The sequence below is a fragment of the Heterodontus francisci genome, chromosome 4 (assembly GCF_036365525.1).
Source record: "Heterodontus francisci isolate sHetFra1 chromosome 4, sHetFra1.hap1, whole genome shotgun sequence".
Taxonomy (NCBI): Eukaryota; Metazoa; Chordata; class Chondrichthyes; order Heterodontiformes; family Heterodontidae; genus Heterodontus; species Heterodontus francisci.
Genome location: NC_090374.1, coordinates 206,869,159 through 206,884,639, shown reverse-complemented (window position 1 = coordinate 206,884,639; position 15,481 = coordinate 206,869,159).

Below are 15,481 nucleotides of genomic sequence, written 5' to 3'. Positions count from 1 at the left end.
TAGATATGATGCTGTCAGGCAGGAACTGAGGAGCATAAGTTGGGAGCATATGCTGGCAGGGAAGGGCACGGTCGAAATGTGGAACTTTTTCAAGGAGCAGATAGTAGGGGCCATTGATAAGCATGTCCCTGTCAGACAGGGAAGGGATGGTCATGTGAGGGAACCGTGGTTGACAAGAGAGGTTGAGAGTCTTGTTAGGAAGAAGAAGGATGCGTATATAAAGTTGAGGAAAAAGGGCACAGGCATAGCTCTGGAGGGATACAAGATGGCCAGGAAGGATCTGAAGAAAGGGATTAGGAGAGCTAAGAGAGGGCATGAAAAATGCTTGGCGGGTAGGATAAAAGAAAACCCCAAGGCCTTTTACGCGTATGTCAGAAATATGAGGATGACTAGGGGGACCATAGGTCCGGTCAAGGACAATAGCAGGAGACTGTGTGTTGAGCCGGAAGAGATAAGTGAGGTTTTGAATGAGTACTTCTCTTCGGTATTTACGAATGAGAAGGGGTGTATTACTGAAGAGGACGGTGTGAAACAGACTGGTAAGCTCGAGGAAGTGCTCGTTAAGAGGGAAGATGTGTTGGGGTTTTTGAATAACTTGAAGATAGACAAGTCTCCCGGGCCTGACGGGGTATATCCAAGGATGTTATGGGAAGCAAGGGATGAAATTGCAGAGCCGCTGGCAATGATCTTTTCATCTTCTCTGCTGACGGGGGTGGTACCAGGTGATTGGAGGGTGGCAAATGTTGTGCCCCTGTTCAAGAAAGGGAATAGGAACAACCCTGGGAATTACAGGCCAGTTAGTCTTACTTCGGTGGTAGGCAAGTTGATGGAAAAGGTGCTGAGGGATAGGATTTCTGAGCATCTGGAAAGACACTGCTTGATTCGGGACAGTCAGCACGGTTTTGTGAGGGGTAGGTCTTGCCTCACAAGCCTGATTGAATTCTTTGAGCAGGTGACCAAGCAAGTGGATGAGGGTAAACCAGTGGATGTGGTGTACATGGATTTTAGTAAGGCATTTGATAAGGTCCCCCATGGTAGACTTATGGAGAAAGTCAGGAGGCATGGGATAGTGGGGAATGTGGCCAGTTGGATTAAGAATTGGCTAACTGATAGAAGGCAGAGAGTGGTCTTAGATGGTAAATACTCAGCCTGGAGCCCAGTTACCAGTGGCGTGCCGCAGGGATCAGTTCTGGGTCCTCTCCTGTTTGTGATTTTTATTAACGACTTGGATGAGGAAGTCGAAGGGTGGGTCAGTAAATTTGCAGATGATACACAGGTTGGTGGAGTTGTGGATACCGAGGAGGGCTATTGTCGTCTGCAAAGAGACTTGGATAGGTTGCAGTGCTGGGCTGAAAAGTGGCAGATGGAGTTTAACCCTGAAAAGTGTGAGGTCGTCCATTTTGGAAGGACAAACATGAATGCAAAATACTGGGTTAACGGTAGGGTTCTTGGGCATGTGGAGGAGCAGAGAGACCTTGGGGTCTATGTGCATAGATCATTGAAAGTTGCAACTCAAGTGGATAGGGCTGTGAAGAAGGCATATGGGGTGTTAGCGTTCATTAGCAGAGGGATTGAATTTAAGAGCCGTGAGGTGATGATGCAGCTGTACAGGACCTTGGTAAGGCCTCATTTGGAGTACTGTGTGCAGTTCTGGTCGCCTCATTTTAGGAAGGATGTGGAAGCCTTGGAGAGGGTGCAGAGGAGATTTACCAGGATGTTGCCTGGAATGGAGAATAAGTCTTACGAGGAAAGGCTGAACATTCTAGGCCTCTTCTCATTAGAAAGGAGAAGGATGAGGGGTGACATATAGAACATACAGCACAGAACAGGCCCTTCGGCCCACAATGTTGTGCCGATCCTTTGTCCTCTGTCATGATAGAGGTTTATAAGATGATCAGGGGAATAGATAGGGTAGACAGTCAGAAACTTTTTCCCCGGGTGGAGCAAAGCGTTACAAGGGGTCATAAATTTAAAGTGAAGGGTGGGAGATATAAGGGGGATGTCAGGGGAAGGTTCTTTACCCAGAGAGTGGTCGAGGCATGGAATGCCTTGCCCGGGGAAGTTGTTGAGTCAGAACCTTTAGGGACTTTCAAAAGGCTTTTGGATAGGTATATGGATAAAGGAGAATGATGGGGTATAGATTAAATTGTCCTTGACAGAGGACAAAGGATCGGCACAACATTGTGGGCCGAAGGGCCTGTTCTGTGCTGTATGTTCTATGTTCTATGTAACAGTCTCAGGAACAATAGTCCTGGTGTTGATGTGGATGAACAGTCTCAGGAACAATAGCCCTGGTGTTGATGTGGATGAACAGTCTCAGGAACAATAGCGCTGGTGTTGATGTGGATGAACAGTCTCAGGAACAATAGCCCTGGTGTTGATGTGGATGAACAGTTTCAGGAACAATAGCCCTGGTGTTGATGTGGATGAACAGTCTCAAGAACAATAGCCCTGGTGTTGATGTGGATGAACAGTCTCAGGAACAATAGCACTGGTGTTGATGCGGATGAACAGTCTCAGGAACAATAGCCCTGGTGTTGATGTGGATGAACAGTCTCAGGAACAATAGTCCTGGTGTTGATGTGGATGAACAGTCTCAGGAACAATAGTCCTGGTGTTGATGTGGATGAACAGTCTCAGGAACAATAGCCCTGGTGTTGATGTGGATGAACAGTCTCAGGAACAATAGCGCTGGTGTTGATGTGGATGAACAGTCTCAGGAACAATAGCCCTGGTGTTGATGTGGATGAACAGTTTCAGGAACAATAGCCCTGGTGTTGATGTGGATGAACAGTCTCAGGAACAATAGCCCTGGTGTTGATGTGGATGAACAGTCTCAAGAACAATAGCCCTGGTGTTGATGTGGATGAACAGTCTCAGGAACAATAGTCCTGGTGTTGATGTGGATGAACAGTCTCAGGAACAATAGCCCTGGTGTTGATGTGGATGAACAGTCTCAGGAACAATAGCCCTGGTGTTGATGTGGATGAATAATCTGATTTACAGTCATCGTTGGGTTGGTTGTCAGGGTTGAATTGGATTCAATCACATTCTGCACTAGCAGAGCTATAAGACAACTCAGGCTAAGTGTAGGATAGCCTCTGAGTGAAATGTTCATTATTGCATAGTTGCCTATAATTTTGGCGAGATGTTGGGAGAGTGAATAGAGAAAGGCTTCCGTGTGACAACAGCCTAAAAAGTTTAGTAAGCAAGGCTTTTGAAGACCAGCCTTGGATGCTCAGTTTCCTTATCTCCGTGTAGCCCAGGTTAGATATGGAGTCGGCACAGTGGCGCAGTGGTTAGCACTGCAGCCTCACAGCTCCAGGGACCCGGGTTCGATTCTGGGTACTGCCTGTGTGGAGTTTGCAAGTTCTCCCTGTGTCTGCGTGGGTTTTCTCCGGGTGCTCCGGTTTCCTCCCACAAGCCAAAAGACTTGCAGGTTGGTAGGTAAATTGACCATTATAAATTGTCACTAGTATAGGTAGGTGGTAGGACAGGTGGGGATGTTTGGTAGGAATATGGGATTAGTGTAGGATTAGTATAAATGGGTGGTTGATGGTCGGCACAGACTCGGTGGGCCGAAGGGCCTGTTTCAGTGCTGTATCTCTAATCTAATCTAATCTATCTGGAGTCTTGCCATGCTGCCGAGTCGTTTCACATCCAATGATCACACAGAGAGTGCAGAGGGAGATCTGCCTGTTGATTGGTTTTCTTCCTCTGAAGTACAAAAAGAACAAAGAACAAAGATAATTACAGCACAGGAACAGGCCCTTCGGCCCTCCAAGCCTGCGCCGATCCAGATCCTCTCTCTAAACATGTCGCCTATTTTCTAAGGTTCTGTATCTCTTTTCTTCCTGCCCATTCATGTATCTGTCTAGATACATCTTAAAAGACTCCATCGTGCCCGCATCTACCACCTCCGCTGGCAATGCGTTCCAGGTGCCCACCACCCTCTGCGTAAAGAACTTTCCACGCATATCCCCCCTAAACTTTTCCCCTTTCACTTTGAACTCGTGTCCTCTAGTAATTGAAACCCCCACTCTGGGAAAAAGCCTCTTGCAATCCACCCTGTCTATACCTCTCATGATTTTGTACACCTCAATCAGGTCCCCCCTCAACCTCCGTCTTTCTAATGAAAATAATCCTAATCTGCTCAACCTCTCTTCATAGCTAACGCCCTCCATACCAGGCAACATCCTTGTGAACCTCCTCTGCACCCTCTCCAAAGCATCCACATCCTTTTGATAATGTGGCGACCAGAACTGTACGCAGTATTCCAAATGTGGCCGAACCAAAGTCCTATACAACTGTAACATGACCTGCCAACTCTTGTACTCAATGCCCCGTCCGATGAAGGAAAGCATGCCGTATGCCTTCTTGACCACTCTATTTACCTGCGTTGCCACCTTCAGGGAACAGTGGACCTGAACACCCAAATCTCTCTGGACATCAATTTTCCCCAGGACTTTTCCATTTACTGTATAGTTCACTCTTGAATTGGATCTTCCAAAATGCATCACCTCGCATTTGCCCTGATTGAACTCCATCTGCCATTTCTCTGCCCAACTCTCCAATCTATCTATATTCTGCTGTATTCTCTGACAGTCCCCTTCACTATCTGCTACTCCACCAATCTTAGTGTCGTCTGCAAATTTGCTAATCAGTCCACCTATACTTTCCTCCAAATCATTAATGTATATCACAAACAACAGTGGTCCCAGCACGGATCCCTGTGGAACACCACTGGTCACACGTCTCCATTTTGAGAAACTCCCTTCTACTGCTACTCTCTGTCTCCTGTTGCCCAGCCAGTTCTTTATCCATCTAGCTAGTACACCTTGGACCCCAAGCGCCTTCACTTTCTCCATCAGCCTGCCATGGGGAACCTTATCAAACGCCTTACTGAAGTCCATGTATATGACATCGACAGCCCTTCCCTCATCAATCAACTTTGTCACTTCCTCAAAGAATTCTATTAAGTTGGTAAGACATGACCTTCCCTGCACAAAACCATGTTGCCTATCACTAATGAGCCCAATTTCTTCCAAATGGGAATAGATCCTATCCCTCAGTATCTTCTCCAGCAGCTTCCCTACCACTGACGTCAGGCTCACCGGTCTATAATTACCTGGATTATCCCTGCTACCCTTCTTAAACAAGGGGACAACATTAGCAATTCTCCAGTCCTCCGGGACCTCACCCGTGTTTAAGGATGCTGCAAAGATATCTGTTAAGGCCCCAGCTATTTCCTCTCTCGCTTCCCTCAGTAACCTGGGATAGATCCCATCCGGACCTGGGGACTTGTCCACCTTAATGCCCTTTAGAATACCCAACACTTCCTCCCTCCTGATGCCGACTTGACCTAGAGTAATCAAACATCTGTTCCTAACCTCAACATCCGTCATGTCCCTCTCCTCGGTGAATACCGATGCAAAGTACTCGTTTAGAATCTCACCCATTTTCTCTGAGTCCAAGCATAACATTCCTCCTTTGTCCTTTAGTGGGCCAATCCTTTCTCTAGTTACCCTCTTTCTCCTTATATATGAATAAAAGGCTTTGGGATTTTCCTTAACCCTGTTTGCTAAAGATATTTCATGACCCCTTTTAGCCCTCTTAATTCCTCGTTTCAGATTGGTCCTACATTCCCGATATTCTTTCAAAGCTTCGTCTTTCATCAGCCGCCTAGACCTTATGTATGCTTCCTTTTTCCTCTTAGCTAGTCTCACAATTTCACCTGTCATCCATGGTTCCCTAATCTTGCCATTTCTATCCCTCATTTTCACAGGAACATGTCTCTCCTGCACGCTAATCAACCTCTCTTTAAAAGCCTCCCACATATCACATGTGGATTTACCTTCAAACAGCTGCTCCCAATCTACATTTCCCAGCTCCTGCCGAATTTTGGTATAGTTGGCCTTCCCCCAATTTAGCACTCTTCCTTTAGGACCACTCTCGTCTTTATCCATGAGTATTTTAAAGCTTACGGAATTGTGATCACTATTCCCAAAGTAGTCCCCTACTGAAACTTCAACAACCTGGCCGGGCTCATTCCCCAACACCAGGTCCAGTATGGCCCCTTCCCGAGTTGGACTATTTACATACTGCTCTAGAAAACCCTCCTGGATGCTCCTGACAAATTCTGCTCCATCTGGACCTCTAACATTAAGCGAATCCCAGTCAATGTTGGGAAAATTAAAATCTCCTATCACCACCACCCTGTTGCTCCTACATCTTTCCATAATCTGTTTACATATTTGTACCTCTATCTCACGCTCGCTGTTGGGAGGCCTGTAGTACAGCCCCAACATTGTTACCGCACCCTTCCTATTTCTGAGTTCTGTCCATATTGCCTCACTGCTCGAGTCCTCCATAGTGCCCTCCTTCAGCACAGCTGTGATATCCTCTTTGACCAGTAATGCAACTCCTCCACCCCTTTTACCTCCCTCTCTATCCCGCCTGAAGCATCGATATCCTGGGATATTTAGTTGCCAATCATGCCCTTCCCTCAACCAAGTCTCAGTAATAGCAATAACATCATACTCCCAGGTACCAATCCAAGCCCTACGTTCATCTGCCTTACCAACTACACTTCTTGCATTAAAACAAATGCACCTCAGACCACCAGTCCCTTTATATTCATCATCTGCTCCCTGCCTGCTCTTCCCCTTAGTCACACTGACTTCATTATCTAGTTCCTTACAGGCTTTTGTTACTACCTCCTTACTGTCAACTGACCTCAATTGGTTCCCATCCCCCTGCCACATTAGTTTAAACCCTCCCCAACAGCGTTAGCAAAAGCACCTCCAAGGACATTGGTTCCAGTCCGGCCCAGGTGGAGACCATCCAATTTGTAATAGTCCCACCTCCCCCAGAACCGGTCCCAATGTCCCAAAAATCTGAACCCCTCCTTCCTGCACCATCTCTCAAGCCACGCATTCATCCTGACTATTCTTTCATTTTTACTCTGACTATCACGTGGCACTGGTAGTAATCCTGAGATTACTACCTTTGAGGTCCTACTTTTTAACTTGGCTCCTAACTCCCTAAACTCTGCTTGTAGGACCTCATCCCATTTTTTACCTATATCATTAGTGCCTATGTGCACAATGACAACTGGCTGTTCACCCTCCCCCTTTAGAATGTTCTGCAGCCGATCTGAGACGTCCCTGACCCGTGCACCTGGGAGGCAACATACCATTCGGGAGCCTCGTTTTCGACCACAGAACCGCCTATCTACTCCCCTTACAATCGAATCCCCTACGACTCTAGCCCTTCCACTCTTTTTCCCGCCCTTCGGAACAGCAGAGCCAGCCACGGTGCCATGGACCTGGCTACTGCTGCCTTCCCCTGGTGAGCCATCTCCCTCAACAGTATCCAAAACGGTATACTTGTTTTGGAGGGAGATGACCGCAGGGGACTCCTGCGCTGCCTTCCTGCTCTTTCTCTGCCTTTTGGTCACCCATTCCCTTTCTCCCTCAGCAATCCTAATCTGCGGTGTGACCAATTCACTAAACGTGCTATCCACTACCTCCTCAGCATCGCGCATGCTCCAAAGTGAGTCCATCCGCAGCTCGAGAGCCGTCATGCGGTCTAACAAGAGCTGCAGCTGGACACACTTCCTGCACGTGAAGGAGCCAGGGTCATCAGCCATGTCCCTGAGCTCCCACATTGAGCAAGAGGAGCATGATACGGGTCTGAGATCTCCTGCCATTTTTAATCTTAAGTTTAAACTTAGTTAAATGAAAAAGGAACGAAAAGTTTTTACCTATCACAATAAAACCAGAGAAATCGAAAAAGCCTTACCTTATAAACACCCCACCGAGTCCTTTTTTTTGGTTAGAGGAGGAGGGCGGGTGGGAGACACTACAAGTGTGGTGTCTCGGGTTCAGAAACCGCCCAAATATATAGTGTTTTACTTACCCAGCAGCCCCCTGGCCTCCGCCGAAAAACAAAAGGAAATTAAATTTACTTTCAAACGGACTTTCCCAGCTGCTCACTCGCTCACACGCTGCTCCCGAAAAAGCTGCTGCACTGAAAGGAAAGTTATTTTAAACCGCCCAAATATATAGTGTTTTACTTACCCAGCAGCCCCCTGGCCTCCGCCGAAAAACAAAAGGAAATTAAATTTACTTTCAAACTGACTTTTCCAGCTGCTCACTCGCTCACACGCTGCTCCCGAAAAAGCTGCTGCACTGAAAGTATAAGTAGAGGAAGGAGCTTGTTGTGCAGTTCAGATGATCAGTTGCTACACGAAAGGCCTTTTACTAACTATGAGGTCCCTGCTCTGCTCTTAGACAGTGTAGCTGTTTTTGCCTTAACTTATTTGGGAAAGTCAAAGAGTCCTGTGAAGTGCAGCCAACACTGAATATTGTAAACACATCCTAATGTCTGAGTAACTGTTTGTTGCTGAGACAGGAAGAAATCCATGTACATTGCTGTTAACTCTAATCGTGAGTGTAACTCAGTGGTACAGTGCCTACTTTGCCCGTATAGACCTTGGTTTAAAGCCCCACAGCCATTTGAATCTTTGAATTTTAAAGAATTTTCGATTCAGCCCATGGTGTTCTCTTGTTTTCGCCCTGTCTGTCAATGGGACTCCGATCTCCTCCACTACCCTGCCTAGACCCCTCATCATTTTGAACACTTCTATCAAATCTCCTCTCACCCTTCTCTTCTCCAAACTGAACAGCAGCAGCTTCTCCAATCTATCCGCATCAAAAAGTCCCTCATCTCTGGAATATCTTCAGCACCCTCTCTAATGCCTTCACATCCTTCCTCATGTGTAGTGCCCAACAGTGGACAGAATATTCCAGTTGAGGCTGAACCAGCGTTTTGTAAATGTTCACCATAATGTCCCTGCTTTTGTACTGTATGTCTCCATTTATAACATCCTTGCTTTTGTACTGTATGTTTCCATTTATAAAGCCCAGGATCGCGATTGCCTTTTTAACCACTTTCTCAACCTGCCCTGCCACCTTCTACAATTTACGCACATATATTCCCAGGTCCCTCTGCTCCCGCATCATTGTTAGAATAATATTGTTTAGTTTATATTGCCTCTCCTCATTTTTCCCACCAAAATGAATTATTTCATTCTTCTCTGAATTAAATTTCATCTGCCACAGGTCCACCTATTTCACCCTATTTTCTATGTTCTACTGAAATCTATAACTACCCTCCTCAGTGTTCACAATGCTTCCAAGTTTTGTGTCATCTACATATTTTGAAATTGTGCCCGGTAAACCCAAATCTGTGTCATTAATATAGATCTGGAAAAGCAGTGATCCTAATAATGACCCATGGGAAATCCCACTATATAAACTCCTCCAGTCCAAAATACAACTGTTCACCACTACACTCTGTTTCCTATCACTCAGATAACTTTGTATACCTACTGCCACTGCCTCCTTTATTCCATGGGCTTTACTTTTGCTGACAATTCTTTCATGTGACACATTATCAAATGCCTTTTGGAAGTCCACGTACAACACATCAACTGCATTACCTTCATCATCCCTCGATATTACCTCATCAAGGAGCTCAATCAAGTTAGTTAAACACGATTTACCTTTAACAAATCCATGCTGGCTTTCCTTAGTTAATCGATGTTTGTCCAAATAACTGTTAATTTTGTTACAGATTATTGGTTTTAACATCTTTCCCATCATTGAGGTTAAGCTGACTAGCCTGTAGTTTTGAGGTTTTTCCTTATATTTGTTTATGAGCAAGTGTCAAGATTTACAATTCTCCAGTCTTCTGGCACCACCTCTGTATCGAAGGAAGTTTGGAAGATAATGCCCAGTGCTTCTGCAAGTTCCACCCTAACTTCCCTCAGTACTGTCTCTGGTGATATATCAACTTTAAGTACTGCCAGCCATTCTATACCTTCCTCTTTATCAAATTATAGCCCATACAGTGTCCCAATTACCATCTCTTTCACCATGAGCTAGGCAGCATCTTCTTCCTTGGTAAAAACATATGCAAAGTACTCAGTTAGTCGCTCGGCCCCATCCTTGTCTCAATGTCTAAATCCTGTTCTTAGTCACCAATCATCACCATTCTTCCGTTTCCAATACTTTTTACTATTCATTTTCTGATTGAAGACTTTTGGATTTTCCTTTCTCTTCGATGACAGTCTCTACCCATACTCTCTCTTTGCTTCTCTTATTCATTTTTTCACTTTCCTTCCGAACTTTCTGTATTCAGCCTGGCTTGCTATTGTATTATCAACCTGACAACAAGAGTAAACACCCTTTTTCTGCTTCTTCATATTTGAAATTCTCTCGTCATTAGGGAGCCCTGGTTTTGTTCCTCCTATCTTTGCCCCTTGTAGGATCATACTTCGATTGTACCCAAACCACCTGCACTTTAAAGTTAGTCCATTGTTACATGACAATTTTATCTACCAGTCTTTGATTCCAGTTTACCTGGGCTAGATCGTTCTCACTCCACTGAATTTGACCCTCCCAATTAATTATTTTACTATGCATTGTTCCATGTCCTTTTCTATAACTAACCTAAACCTTATGAGACTATGATCGCACGCACGCACGCACACACACACACACACACACACACACACACGCACACAGACACACGCACACACACACACACACACACACACACACACACACACACACGAGAGAATTACTCTTTGGAGCTCTATAGCAAAAAGAAAGACAGAAGGAATACTTGGCCAGTTACTTGTTAATTCTTTGGACCGGCTTTCCTGGATAAATGCAGCAACAGTTCCAGTCTGTTTCTTACACTCGTTTCTCAGAGCTTCTCGAAGAGATGGAAAGATTGGCAGACTTTTCAGGGAGATGGAACAGAATGAGTTGGGGTTTGCTCCCTTGGCAGGTTTTCTCCAACTGTTTTATTAACACAGCCCACCACCCCTCCCCCCCACTCACTGAACAAGGCGAGGCCAGGGATGGTGTCAAGCTTCCTGCCAGCTGTGGACCTGGACCTGTAACTTCTTGGTGAACATTTTCCCTATGTTGAGTGAACCCCTGCTGGGTGATTGTCTGGGGACAGGTGACTTCCAGAAAGGGTATGTTTCTGGCACTCCTTGACTCTTCCAGTAACTGTTGTTTACAAGCTCAGTCCAATAGATCTCCTGATAACCTCTTTTACTTTTATAAAAAAAAAACACAAAGTTCCAGCATCGATGGAATCAGTTTAAAACCCCTAAAAACAAGTCCTTCAAAATATTGAAGAAAAATGGAAGCACTTGTAACCCTGTTCAAAAAAATCTCAGACTTGGAAGGTGTGAGTCCAGATGTGGTAGAGGAACAAAGGGATCTCTGAGGACAAATGCACCAATCACTAAAAGTAGCCATAAAAGAACAAACCAAGTAAAGGAAGGTGTCATCGATAGTGCTATCAAGCAGCACCCACCCATCCATGACCTGTTTATCAATGTTCAGTTTTGGTCTGCCAGGACAACTCAGCACCAGACCTCATTACAATCTTGGTCCAAGTATGGACAAAAGAGATGAATTATTTTCCTGCTGGTTCATTCCTCAGGCATTGATCAATCAGAGTCAAGCTGCCTGGTTTAAATTTCAGCAAAGTTGGAAGTTAACTGTCAGGCAACGTAAACTGGTGCATTCTCCATGGCAACACCTCTACCAATTAAGTTCACTGGCCAACCAATCAGCACTCTCTTCTCATGCAGTATAAGTTGATTTTATTTTACATTGGTTATTCTTGTGGTTGTCCTGATGAGTGCAAGGTTCGACAACACGTATCTGTTTTCAACAATCCTCAAGTTCTGTACTACAAATCAACGATTTTCTTAATTCTTTCATGGGATAGGGGCATCGTTGGGAAGGTCAGCATGTTTTTCCCATCCCTAATTGCCCTTGACAACTGAATGGCTTGCGAGGCCACTTCAGAGGGGAGTTAAGAGTCAACCACATTGCTGTGGGTCTGCAGTCACTTGTAGGATGGCAGATTTTCTTCTGTCAAGGGCATTCGTGAGCCAGATGTGTTTTTATAACAATTAATGATAGTTTCATGGCACCATTACTAAGACCAGATTTTTTTTCAATTAATTGAATTTAAATTCCACCAGCTTCTCTGCTGGAATTTGAACCTGTGTGCACAGGGCATTAGCCTGGGCCTCTTGATTACTAGTTCAGTGACATTCTCACTGTGGCACCATTTCCCCAAATACAAGAGGTGAGGTGAGAGTGACTGCACTTGACATCAAGGCAGCATTTGACTAAGTGTGGCATTAAGGATTCCGAGCAAATTGAAGTCAGCAGGAATTGTGGAAAACTCTCCACTAATTGGAGTCATACCGAGAGCAATGGAACTGAGGGAGTTGCTCTTTCAGACAGCCGGTGCAGACACGATGGGCCGAATGGCCTCCTACTGCACTGTCAACATTCTCTGAGTAGCAGAAAGGAAGATGGTTGTGGATGTCGGAAGGAAAACATCTAAGACTCACAACATTGCTGCAGGAGTTCCTCAGGGTAGTGGTCTCAGCCATGTACGTCTTCAACTCCTGCATCAATGGCCTTCCCTCCAACATAACGTCAGAAGTGGGGATTCTCACTGATGATTACACAGTGTTCAGTATCACAACACCTCAGATACTGAAGCAGTCTGTGCCCACGTGCAACAATAACTGGATGACAGCCAGGCTCAGGCTGATAATTGGCAAGTAACATTTGCACCACACAAGTGCCAGGCAATGACCATCTTAAACAAGAAATAATCAAACCATCACTGAATCTCGCACCATCAACATCCTGTGAGTGATCATTGAACAGAAAGAAAACTGGACCAGCCAAAAAAAATAACAGACCTGAGGATTGGGAGCAATTTAGAATTCAGCAAAGGAGGACCAAGGGATTGATTAAGAAGGGGAAAATAGAGTACGAGAGTAAGCTTACGGGAAACAGAAAAACTGACTGTCAAAGTTTCTGTAGGTATATGAAGAGAAAAAGATTGGTGAAGACAATCAGAAACAGAGGAATTTATTATAGCAAACAAACCAAGGGCTGACCAACTAAATGCATACTTTGCTTCTGTCTTCACAAAGGAGGACACAAATATCATCCCAGAAATGTTGCGGAACACTGGGTATAGCGAGAGGGAGGAACTGAAGGAAATCATTATTAGTAGAGAAATGATGTTGGGGAATATGATGGGATTGAAGGCCAATAAATCCCAAGGGCCTGATGGTCTACATCCCAGAGTACGTAAGGAAGTGGCCCTACAAAAAGTGGATATGGTCATCTTCGAAGATTCTATAGACTCTGGAACAGTTCCTACAGATTGGAGGATAGCTAATGTAACCCCACTATCTAAAAAGAGAGGTAGAGAGAAAACAGGGAATTACAGACTGATGTCAGTTGTGGGGAAAATCCTGGAGTCTGTTATCAAACATTTTATAGCAGAGCACTTTGAGAACAGTGGTAGAATCGGGCAGAGTCAGCATGGATTTACGAAAGGGAAACCATGCTTGACAAATCTACTAGAATTCTTCGAGGATGGAACTAGTAGAGTTGATGAGGGGGAGCCAGTGGATGTGGTTTATTTGGACTTTCAGAAGGCTTTCGACAAAGTCCCACATAAGAGATTAACATGTAAAATTAAAGCGCATGGGATTGGGGGTAGTGTATTGCGATGGATAGAAAATTGGTTGGTAGACAGGAAACAAAGTGTCAGAATAAATGGATCTTTTTCCTAATGGCAGGCAGTGACTAGTGGGGTACCGCAGGAATCGGTGTTAGGACCCCAGCTATTCACAAAATATGTTAATGATTTAGATGAGGGAACTAAATGTAATAGCTCCAAATTTGCAGATGACACAAAACTGGGTGGGAGGGTTAGTTGTGAGGAGGATTCAGAGAGGCTTCAGGATGATTTGGACAAGTTGAATGATTGGGCAAATGCAAGGCAGATGCAGTATAATGTGGGTAAATGTGAAGTTGTCAACTTTGGTAGCAAAAACAGGAAGGCAGATTATTGTCAGAACGGCTAGAAACTGAGAGAGGGGAATATGCAATGAGACCTGGGTGCTCTCGTGCACCGGTTGCTGAAAGTAAGCATGCAGGTGCAACAGGCGGTTAGAAATGGCAAATGATATGTTAGCCTTCATAGCGAAAGGATTCGAGTACAGGAGCAGGGATGTCTTGCTGCAATTATACAGGGCCTTGGTGAGGCCACACCTGGAATATTGTCTGCAGTTTTGGTCTCCTTATCTGAGGAAGGTTGTTCTTGTGATAGCGGGAGTGCAGCAAATGTTTACCAGACTGATTCCCGGGATGGCGGGACTGACGCATGAGGAGAGATTAGATTTTAGATTAGAGATACAGCACTGAAACAGGCCCTTCGGCCCACCGAGTCTGTGCCGAACATCAACCACCTATTTATACTAATCCTACACTAATCCCATATTCCTACCAAACATCCCCACCTGTCCCTATATTTCCCCTCCACCTACCTATACTAGTGACAATTTTTATAATGGCCAATTTACCTATCAACCTGCAAGTCTTTTGGCTTGTGGGAGGAAACCGGAGCACCCGGAGAAAACCCACGCAGACACAGGGAGAACTTGCAAACTCTACACAGGCAGTACCAGGAATTGAAACCGGGTCCCTGGAGCTGTGAGGCTGCAGTGCTAACCACTGCGCCACTGTGCCGCCCGCACAGAGATTGAGTCAGTTAGGATTATATTCATTGGAGGTCAGAGAGTGAGGGGAGATCTCATAGAAACCAAGCTAATTCTGACAGGAATTTACAGGGCAGATGCAGGAAGGATGTTCCCAATGGTGGGGGAGTCCAGAACTATGGGTCATAGTCTAAGGATATGGGGTAAACCTTTCAGGACTGAGATGAGGAGAAATTACTTCACCCAGAGAGTGGTGAGCCTGTGGAATTCGCTACCACAGAAAGCAGTTGAGGCCAAAACATTGTCTGTTTTCAAGAAGGAGTTAGATATAGCGTTTGGGATGAAATGTATCAAAGGATATGGGGAGAAAGTGGGTACAGGTTACTGAGTTGGATGATCAGCCATGATCATAATGAATGGCGGAGCAGGCTTGAATGGCTGAATGGCCTACTCCTGCTCCTATTTTCTTTGTTTCTATAAATACTCTGGGTATAAGGGTAAGTAGGATGCTGGGAATTTAGCAGCGAGTAACCCACTTCCTGACTCCCCAATGCCTGTCCACCACCGAGAAGGCACAAGTCAGGAGTGTGATAGAATACTCTCCACTTGTCTGGATAAGTGCAGCTCCAACTACACCGAAGAAGCTCAACACCTATCAAGCAGCCTGCTTGAATGTTAATTAAAACAACTATTCATAATTAATAGGGGCATATAGTAGATAAACAAGGAACATATATTGAACTTGTATACAACACTGGTTCAGCCTCGACTGGAGTATTGTGTCCAGTTCTGGGTGTCACACATTAAGAAAGATGTGAAGAGAGAAAGTGTGGAATAAATTGATGAGAA